This window comes from Oryctolagus cuniculus, chromosome 9 (assembly GCF_051225735.1).
Source record: "Oryctolagus cuniculus isolate XC-2025 breed Fujian yellow rabbit chromosome 9, ASM5122573v1, whole genome shotgun sequence".
NCBI classification, from domain to species: Eukaryota; Metazoa; Chordata; class Mammalia; order Lagomorpha; family Leporidae; genus Oryctolagus; species Oryctolagus cuniculus.
Window position 1 is genome coordinate 108,006,207 of NC_142875.1, and position 10,829 is coordinate 108,017,035.

The 10,829-nt window shown below is 37.6% G+C and overlaps 1 long non-coding RNA gene and 1 pseudogene across 1 annotated transcript; one reads left to right on the forward strand and one right to left on the reverse strand.

Annotated features, from left to right (window-relative positions):
* The first annotated feature begins 673 nt into the window (after positions 1-673).
* On the forward strand, positions 674-3,236 carry LOC138843711 (ubiquitin-conjugating enzyme E2 D1 pseudogene; annotated as a pseudogene).
* Positions 3,237-6,732: 3,496 nt separating this feature from the next.
* LOC149124717 (uncharacterized) lies at positions 6,733-8,270 on the reverse strand. Its single transcript, XR_016212988.1, has 3 exons — positions 8,162-8,270; positions 7,696-7,847; positions 6,733-6,840 (listed from the first exon to the last, which is right to left on the reverse strand). It is a non-coding gene; the product is annotated as an uncharacterized LOC149124717 (long non-coding RNA).
* Between the last annotated feature and the right edge of the window lie 2,559 nt (positions 8,271-10,829).

Sequence of the window (10,829 nt, forward strand, 5' to 3'; positions counted from 1 at the left end):
GGCCCCCTAAATGTCCTCACTTTTATATGGAAGCTAAAACATTGATCTTAAAGCAGAGACTAGAAGAGTGGTTACCAGAGCCTGAGAAGCATGTAGCAGAGAGTGATGGAGAAAAGATGTTGATTGATACAGAGGTGCAACTGCTTATGAGAAATAACTTCTAATGTCTTATAGCAATTATGAATATTTCAAGTTAGTTAGTAAAGATGATTTTGAATATACTCAACACAAAGAAGTAATAAATGTCTGAGTTGATAGACATGCTAGTTACCCTTAGTGGATCATTAATATTGCAAATGCATATTACATATCATACTATTCCCAATAACCCTATATAATTACTCTCCATGTGTCAGTCAAAATAAAATATATTTTTGTTTAAATTTATTTAGAAATTTATTTTAAGATTTAACAATTTTAACATTTTGCAATATACACCTCATATGGTGATATTATACGCATACATATATACATTGTTTTTGCTTTAAAATGGGAATATTAATATTACATAATGTGGGATTCATGTTGGTCATCACAATGTAAAGAAAAGAGGGGCATTGTTATGTATATGATAAAATCCAGTGGAGTAAATACTTATATGAATGTATATAGTAAAAATAATATTCATGGCACACTCGCGCTCGGGCGCACTCGGAGCAGCCACCGGCTCTTGGAACGAGCCAGCCAGCGGCGAGCCGGGGACGCACCGGGCAGATCCAGCTGAGCGGCCCGTGAGCCTAGCCCGCGACCACCCACACCCCTGAGCCCCACAGCCGTCCCCCGCCAGCCGGTGTCCCCTCTGCCCTCCCTGACCCATGGCGCTGAAGCGGATTCAGAAAGAATTAAGTGATCTACAGCGTGATCCACCGGCTCACTGTTCCGCTGGCCCTGTGGGAGATGACTTGTTCCACTGGCAAGCAACTATTATGGGGCCTCCCGATAGTGCATATCAAGGTGGAGTCTTCTTCCTCACCGTACATTTTCCAACAGATTATCCTTTTAAGCCACCAAAGATTGCTTTCACAACAAAAATTTACCATCCAAATATAAACAGTAATGGAAGTATTTGTCTAGATATCCTGAGGTCCCAGTGGTCACCAGCCCTGACTTTATCAAAAGTTTTATTGTCCATATGTTCTCTACTTTGTGATCCTAACCCAGATGACCCTTTAGTACCAGATATTGCACAAATATATAAATCAGACAAAGAAAAATACAACAGACAGATCAGCAAGAGAATGGACTCAGAAATATGCAATGTAAAATGAAAAAAAATTTTTTCATATATACCAGAGTACTGTAAAATCTAGGGTTTTTTCATCATTAGCAGTAAATTGAGCACTGTTTACTGTTTCATTGTACCATGAAACTCTTTGATTTTTACCCATCTTAAGTGTGTTTTCTGAAGCAAGACAAAACAAACTTCCAAAAATACCCTTAAGACTGTGATGAGAGCATTTATCATTTTGTATGCATTGAGAAAGACATTTATTACGGTATTTAAGATACTTGGACATCTGCATCTTCAGCTTACAAGATCTACAATGCAGCTGAAAAGCAACCAAATTATTTTTTGCTGAAACTAGATGTTTTCACATGAGAAATACTGTACGTGTTGTCTAAGATGTCGTCACTTTTATAAATCTGTATTCAGATTTCATTCTTTGTTTGCTCACTTTATAATTTGTATTTTTTTACTGTATAGACTAAATATATTCTATTTACATGTGTGTCAACTCATTACTTTTTTCCTGTGAACAGTATTGAAAAAACCCAACAGCTGATAATTAAATGAATGAACTGTGTCTCCCTTGTCTTAGGATATTCTGTAGATTGATTGCAAATTTCTTAAACCTGAAATGATCTTTACACTGTAATTTTGAGTATACTGATTATGGAGAAACACTTGTTTTGATTTTGTATACTTGACTTAACTTTATTGCAATGTGAATTAATTGCACTGCTAAGTAGGAAGATGTATAACTTTTATTTGTTGCTATTCACATTTGAATTTTTTCTGTATAGGCAATATTATATTGACACCTTTTACAGATCTTACTGTAGCTTTTTCCATATAAATAAAATGCTTTTTCTACTATTTGTCTTGATTACTTAAAAAAGTGAAAATCACTTTATAAGTAAGGATTAAAGCTCTGTGTAAAATTTTGCATGAAAATTATTTCCAAATTGTGACTATGAAGTCTATTGTGTTTGGCATTAATCACCATTAATTATAAGCTTTATTGCTTTAGGTTAGTATCTCTTTATTAAATTGTGTATCTATAAGATAGTATACTTTGGTCTCTTGTAGAGGAGAATTTAGAAGATGGAGTTTGTCTTAAATCACATCTAAAATGGATTATTGCAAAGGTCTTGAAGTGAGTGTAAGGCAGTGTCACCCACCATGAAGAAAATTGTGTTTGTAGACCTGAGGAATCACTAGATTAATTTAAAAAAATGCTCTTCTAGATGTAATAGGCAGTGTAATTCTTAACATTTTAAAATCTGAAATTTCTAAAGCAGAATTTTAATGCCATCACAATTTGAAAAACATTTTTATTATAGAAGTTGCAAAGAAAATCCTAAATAGATACTTCCTTCTGTTTTTATAAATTGCCAGTTAAAAATGCTTTAAATTGGCAAACTGTAGATTTTAAGAAAATCTAGAAAGCTCCAATGTTTTAACTTGAGAAAAATACATCTCTTTAGTGTTTAGCATGCTTATCAAACTTGAGTGAGTGTCATTTTTAAGAACAGTTGTAGCTCTTGATTATTGTAGTAGCTGTGTAAGTGTGCAGGAATCTGTGATGGGTGTAGTCGTTAACAAAGGATTTAAATCACTTGAGTATTTGATCATGGTTCACTATTTTATTAAAGCACAAAATAACCTTGTTGTTAGAAATTATGTGTTTTTAAAAATGAATGTAAAATAATTAAATGAATTGTGAAATGGATGTTTAAGAACATATAGTCTTAAAAAGCAACTTTATTAAGTGATGTCTTGAAATAGCCATAATGTGAAAAATACTGCTTCACTGGCTATATATATAAGCTACATTTGCCCTGAATTTGAACACTCAACATCTTTAGATTTAAGTATTTAGTATATTTTGATAGTAAAGGCTTTTGTTTCTTGAGTATCTTTCACTCTTTTTTTAAACTTTTCATTAGTGTGGCATTTATTTTTGAAAGTGTCTTTTTTCCTTTATTAAAGTTTTTGAAACTTGCCTAAAAAATAATATTCACAAAGCTTTTACTCTTTATATTAATGTCCACATATGAGAGAAAATGTGATATTAATCTTTCTGTGTCTGCCTTATTTCACGTAGCATAATGATCTCCAGTTGCATTCATTTTGTTGCAAATATCAGAATTTCATTCTTTTTCATGTCTCAGTAATAATTCATCATATATATATACACATAAATATTACATTTGCTTCACACAGTAATCAGTTAATGATATTCATGCTTATTCCATATATCTGTTAAGCACTGGGATGCTATAAACATGGGAGTGCAGGTATCGTTTTCCTTGTTGACTTTGTTACTGCAGGATATATTCCTAGAGCAGGGATGGCTGAGTCATGTCGAAGATACATTTTCAGTCTTTGAGGAATCTCCATACTGCTTTCCATAAAACAGTACTAATTAATGAAGAAGGGCTTATTCTTCTCACAAATGTAACAAAAATGTCTTGAACATTCACCACTACGAATATAGTGTGGATTCAGGCATCCACATTTTTCATCCACATTATTTGACTGACGGAAAGTCCTATGTCAGAGAATATACTTATTTTAGAATATCATTATTTGGGCAATATTTCATTGTCACAACTTAAAAATGTGTGTGTGTGTGTGTGTGTGATTATTAAGTGAACACAAAATCCCTCTGACAGATGTACAGGTGCTACATCAGCAGTTGTAAGACTTTCTAAGGTACAGTTCATGCTGGTGAATGACTGGAGATGAGGACAAAGTGGAAAGGACACAGTGGACAGGATTTAGATGAGCACATTCTGGAAGTTCTTCTTAGATTTGTGAAACTCACGGGAGTTACTAAATAAGGTAAGGTTATTAGGACGCATTATAATTAGATACAGTGACAGCTCCAGTGTCCTGTGACTCAGATTGATGGGCAGGTAGCAGGAGGCCACAGCACCTTCCTCACCTTCAGCACTAGGAGGAGCTGGTTGGCATTTCACACACAAGGTGACCTTACTCCCTCTGAGCTGTCTTGTCAACCAAACAGAGCATTAGTATTTTGTGAAGCAGGACAATGAGAATATTCAACATGGATTCTAAGTTATAGGACTATGCTATGATATATGGAAAGAGTGTATAATATGAATTTTCCACCAGATACATGAGTCCAAAAATAATAATTTCAAGTCACGAAATTATTATTGGCAAGAAGTCACCAACCATTTAATTTTGGCACATTGCTTTAGTTGTGCCCTTTTTAGGTATCCCACTGCTCTTTCCTGGTTTCCTATTTTCTATCTCACTACTTTTCATAGAAACCTTTTGTAATCATCCTCATCACCACAACATCTTAAATGTTTGGGTGAACCAGCGATCAGGTCCTGGATATCTCAACAATCAAAGCCCTCACAACAGGGGATGGCCTTGTGGCACAGTGATTGAAGCTGCTGCTTGAGATGCCAACAACCCATATGAGCTCTGGTTCAATTCATGGCTGCTCCACGTCCAATTCAGCTCCTGTCAATGTGCTGGGAAACCAACAGAAGATAGCCCAAGTCCTGGGACACCCACCACCCGGGACACCTGGAAGAAGCTCCTGACTCCTATCTTTGGCCTGGCCCATCCCTGGCTGTTGTGGCTATTTGGGGAGTCAACCAGGAGATGGAGGAACACTCTCTCTCTAAGTTTGACTTTCAAATAATATAAAGCATAAAAAAGCCCTCAGAATATCATCTCGTAGTGTTAACACCCCTGCATACACTGACACACACTAAGTACACATCAGCAGCACAAAACTTTTACACGAAATTCATAATCATGTACCAACATGTCTCTGTGACATGCCCACAGAAATCAAAATCTATAATGGATGTATCAAACTTGTAACTAAAACTAATACCTGATGTTCCTTATAACAGTTAATGACAGCTCTAGTCTCATGATTGCTGGACTAAAACATGGCACCAACTCTGATTTCTCTTTCTCTCACACATTTTCACAGTAGGTCTGGCATCTGGGCCCGTATCCCCAGCACCTTCCCTACCTGTCCTGACCAAACCACCACCATCTCTCACTTGGTTGACGACAACTGGCTTTCAGTGTGACTCCCTTAATTGCAGTCTGTATCGCCCATTCACCACCTAAGGACAACACAGTGTCCAGGGGACTCTGAAATAGGAAACTTGTTCTTGTCATCCCCCAGCTCAAAGTTCCCCAAATGTAAATCACCACAATCATGAAAAAGCCAAAGTCGTGCTGTGGTCTCTAATTCCTAGATGATCATCCTTGTCATCTCTCTGACCTACTTCTCCATCCTTACTCAGATTCCTCCCACATCACAGATCCTCCTGCTGTTTTCATGAGCAAACCAAATGTGTTCTCTCCTCCCTAGACCAGTCAGTCTTCCTCCCAGGATGCTACCTCCTCAGAGAGCTCCCCTAGCTTTCTCATTCACCTCCTTTAAATCATTATACCAACACCATTATCTCATTGAGATCACCCGTGTCTCCCCTAATGAAAACATAAAATCTGTTCCTTCCACTCCCCACACACAAACTGTACTCCCTGACCCAGCAGGGACGAATAGTGCTCCAAGGCACTCAGGATCCTCCACTACACTATGTGATTTCCTCAATCATTTAGTTCCATCCCTAACTCCCTAGTGCCATTGTCACAGATTTATTTGCTCATTATTGATAAATCTATGTTATTTTACTACTATGAGTTACCAATAATTTTGTGAACTACTGAAATTCAATAGCATGAAAAATATTAATCTGCAGATTACAGATTAAAGATTTTAATGGTTTATTTAGAAATGAATCTGCTTCAGTCTTTACTTAGAGCAGGTATACAGCTACAAATTGCATTTAAAGGGAGAACTCGGTATAAAAACAAGTTTTCATCCCTCTCTTCCAACCTCACCTGCCAATACAGCATATGTCACATAAAAGAACAATGTTAATTTACTACATTTTGAAGGATTCTCCATTAAGTCGATGGAAAAAATAATGCCTTTTGGGGCTGCTTATTTAGGGCTCTGAGATTTTTATTTGTCATCTCAGTTGTCATCTGAGATGTGAGATCACATCGAATTAAGGACATTTTTATTTTTTTAAAGATTTTATTTATTAATTTTAGAGGTAGAGGTACAGACATTGAGAGGGAGAGAGAAAGGTCCTCCACCCGCTGTTCACTCCACGGAGCTGTGCGGATCGGAAGCCAGGAGCCAGGTGCCTCTTCCGTGTCTCTCACTGGGGTTTAGGTGCCCAAGAATTGGGTATTCCTCTACTGCCCTCCCAGGCCACAGCAGAGAGCTGGATTGGAAGAGGGGCAGCCGGTACTAGAACTGGCACCCATATGGGAGGCTGGTGCCTAACGCAGAGGATTAAACTACAGCGCCATGGCACCAGCCCAAGGTCATTTTTAAAGTCTTTAAGAATCTTTACCTGCTGTTAACCCATAATACATGCTTCAATTGCTTAGAAAAAAATAACTGAATGCATAGAATGTAAAATGCAAACTTACAGATGCAGAGCAAGTTTCGTGCTGTCCTGCCACATCCACTCATTTTTGTCTCCTTTTTTATATAATCCAATCCAGTAACTGTATTTGATTTGTGATTGAATGAATTTCTGTGCACAAATTAGAATTACTAGTGTTAATCATTACATCAATAAAAACTTTTTATCTACAAAGGATTGTACAAAATACCAATCATTTCACTTAAGACAATCCTAGCTCATCTACTGTGCAGAGAATCAATGGAAGTGAAAGACCTAAATGAAAGTCTGAATCTCTAAACTCCTTGAGTTTCTCCTTGTGTAAATATGGGAATGACATTATTTATTGGAAGTTTTCATGCACTGAAATAATGCATGCAAGGACCTGACACACTGTAAACCTAACAGGAGTGTATGTTTTTGTAATTATTTCAGTTATATTTTATTCATTTTAAATGTTTTCCTTGGGTACTCACATGTTAAGCAAAAAATTGATTTTATTTCCTAAATGCAATTTACTCTCTCCATTTCTCTATTAACTCTCGTTCTCTGTCCCAGATACACAATCCATTATTTTTCTACTTTAGTTATCTTCTATAAAAAGAAAAATTTAATGGTGTCTCTTTTTACACTAGGAAAGGTAGAGAGATATTGTAGAAGAAGTTTTAAAATATGCTTTATTATTCTAAGCCTCTAAAGAATCACTAAAATTAAGTGCCAACTAATTCACTCATTCAGGTATTTTTTTTATGTTTCATTAATCGTGAAGACACAAATAGTAGGGACTCAGTATAATTCCATGGCACATACAGCAAGCCACCTCTGCTGCTCTAGAAAGAAATTATTTAGGTCCCTTAAAGCATGTCTTCTCCTCTACAAATACAAGTGTTTCCACGCTAACATCACATAAGACTCAAGGAAAGCCTACACAGGCAGCCTAAATCAGTCTTCGCAAGCTTCTCATAAAAGTTAATTAAGTGAACATACCAGTTCCTGGATGTCATCAATCTTCACAAGGCTAGAACCCATGTTCCGGCATAAATTCCTGCTCTCCTCCCACGTTACCTCTTCTTTAGAAAAATAGTACCAGTTTCTTGTCCAGCAAAAGGGTCTTCCTTGCAAGAAGCCACAGCCTCGTTCTTCAAAACAAAAGGCAAACCCCATCCCAAGACACCAGGCCATTTAGAAAATAAGATTTTAGGTATTTAATTTTTTCTTCAGAAGGAATTAGCATAAAAGAAGAGTTTTTCTGTACCCAAACATCTTTTCAAACTCGAATGCTTAGTTAACTATGATTTTAAAAATAGATTTAATGAGAAGAGTAAAGTTAAAACCTAAAACTCCTCATCAGATCCAATATCAACTTTTTAAAGTTTATATATTGAAATGGACAGAAGGCAGTAAGTCTATGAAAATAACCTGTCAGCTATTAACCTAAAGATTGAGTACAAACCTCTACCGGACGGCACCACTGAATGATCTTCCAGCTGTACTGAGGAAGTATTCTTTTCTTTTGTGTTTTCCATATCCTGTGTTGTACATTTAGGACACTTCTGAAAAGCTTCAATCCACATTACAAAATTAACAACACAAATGACTTCAACAGATAATTATGATCATATCCTATAATTCTAGATATGAAAGAATATAATGTTGAGTACATGGGAATATGATCATAGAAAACGAAAAGTCAAAATATTTTGAAGTGTCAGGCCATAAAATAGATTTTGCATATAACTACAATATTTTAACTTGAAATCTATGATTTCTAAGGCACATAAAAGTAGTGGTCATTTTATAAAATACAAAACAAACAAAATTAAAAACTTGAAATAGTTTTTATGCCATCTTTAAATAATGATTTCTCAGCATGTGACTCCATTTAGCATTTACACTTTGACATAAGGGATTTGCCTGTATGTATAATGAATGCATAAAATATGCACGGCATATGAGTTCATATGGCTATTTCTAATGTGCAAAAGGAAAGTTAAAAGTCTACGAGAGAAACAGCAGTTTCTTCCATTAAGTTGAGAATAAAAATGTAAAATAAAAAGCATATTGTTCTATTTTTTTTAGAATGCCTATTTTCCATATCAGGCACCTAGGTTTGCATCCTCAGTCCAGTTCCTGATTCCAGCTTCCTGTTCATGGAGATGCTGGGAGGCAGTGGTGATGGCTCAAAGTGAATGGGTCGCTGACACCCACATGAACAGATTGCTTTTCTGTCCCACTTCTGTGACCCAGCCCAGTCCCCGCTGTTGCAGGCTTTAAAACTTTGAAAACGAGCAGGTGGGATCTTTGTCCCTTTCTTCCTCCATCCCTCCCTCGAATAAAATAATTTGAAAAAAATCACTGAAGTGTTTGTTACACATCAGAATCTTCATTTCCAACGATGCCCCTATGCATCAACATTAAATTTCATATCTGGTTGTAAAAATCTATCAATATTGGCCGGCGCCGCGGCTCACTAGGCTAATCCTCCGCCTTGCGGTGCCAGCACACCGGGTTCTAGTCCCGGTAGGGGCGCCGGATTCTGTCCCGGTTGCCCCTCTTCCAGGCCAGCTCTCTGCTGTGGCCAGGGAGTGCAGTGGAGGATGGCCCAGGTGCTTGGGCCTTGCACCCCATGGGAGACCAGGAGAAGCACCTGGCTCCTGCCATCGGATCAGCGTGGTGCGCCAGCTGCAGCGCGCTGGCCGTGGCGGCCATTGCAGGGTGAACCAACTGCAAAGGAAGACCTTTCTCTCTGTCTTTATCTCTCAATGTCCACGCTGCCTGTCAAAAAAAAAAAAAAATCTATCAATATCAAATACATAGTCCCTTATGTCCCATTCACAATAGGCATAAGTTTTCCTCCATTTCAGCAATCTATTACATTGTCCATATTCTAGACCACAACTAAAAAGAAAAACTAAAAAACTAAAAGCCTTTTTTTTTTTTGACAGGCAGAGTTAGACAGTGAGAGAGAGACAGAGAGAAAGGTCTTCCTTCCGTTGGTTCACCCCCCAAATGGCCGCTGTGACTGGTGCGCTGCGTGGATCCTAAGCCAGGAGCTAGGTGCTTCCTCCTGGTCTCCCATGCAGGTGCAGGGCCCGAGCACTTGGGCCATCCTCCACTGCCTTCCCGGGCCACAGCAGAGAGTGAGACAGGAAGAGGAGCCACCAGGACAGATTCTGTTGCCCCAACCGGGCCTAGAACCCAGTATGCCGGTGCAGCAGGCAGAGGATTAGCCTAGTGAGCTGTGCGCTGGCCAATAAAAGACTTCTTCTTTTTAAAATCCACATTTTCTTGGGCTAATCAATTTCCTCCTCTTTTTCTTATTGCCCTCCCACACCCACACAGGTGCACATACTCACACATATATCCTAACCCTATGCTTCCCAGCAGGAGCAGAGCACAGATGATGCCCAGGATTACTGTGCATGGATTTTCTGTAAAAAAAATTAATAATGGGGTGTATATAATGAGCTTGTTAAACAGATAAGAACCTAAGCAGAATGAACATTTATGCTGGAAATTTGAATTAAAATCACATATTCTTCCTAATAAAAAATCTCATGGATATTACACATAAATGGATCTCCCAATATATAAAATAATTAAGGAACTAGACAATCCATATCGAATAGATATGGTTTTTAAATATGTTAATTTTTTCTACATACATTATATTTTCAGAAATCAGAAAACAAGAAAAGTTACCTCTTTTTTTGTGAGCTAGATGTCTTTTGCCCTCCTTTTTCTTTGCATGAGACAATTTCAGTTCTGTGTATGTAACTTTCTCCTCACTCATTTCTGAGAGTTTCAGGCTAAAACACAGAAAGGACCAGAGATATTTCAGGAGACATAATAGATTGAGCTAAAATCGGGGATATGATTCATGAGTAACAGGGAGAGCTACAGGAATGATACACACTCGGGCCTGCAGAAAGTGAATTAAGATCTCTGTACTTCTGGAAGTAACATTAAAGCTTTTTAAAAGTTTATTCTATTTATCTGAAAAGCAGAGAGTTTCAGAGTGAGAGAGAGATGGAGGGAAACTTAGAATTTCTATCCACTGATTCACTCCCCAAATGGCTGGCGTTCTAGGGGCTGGGCCAGGCTGAAACCAGGAACCAGGA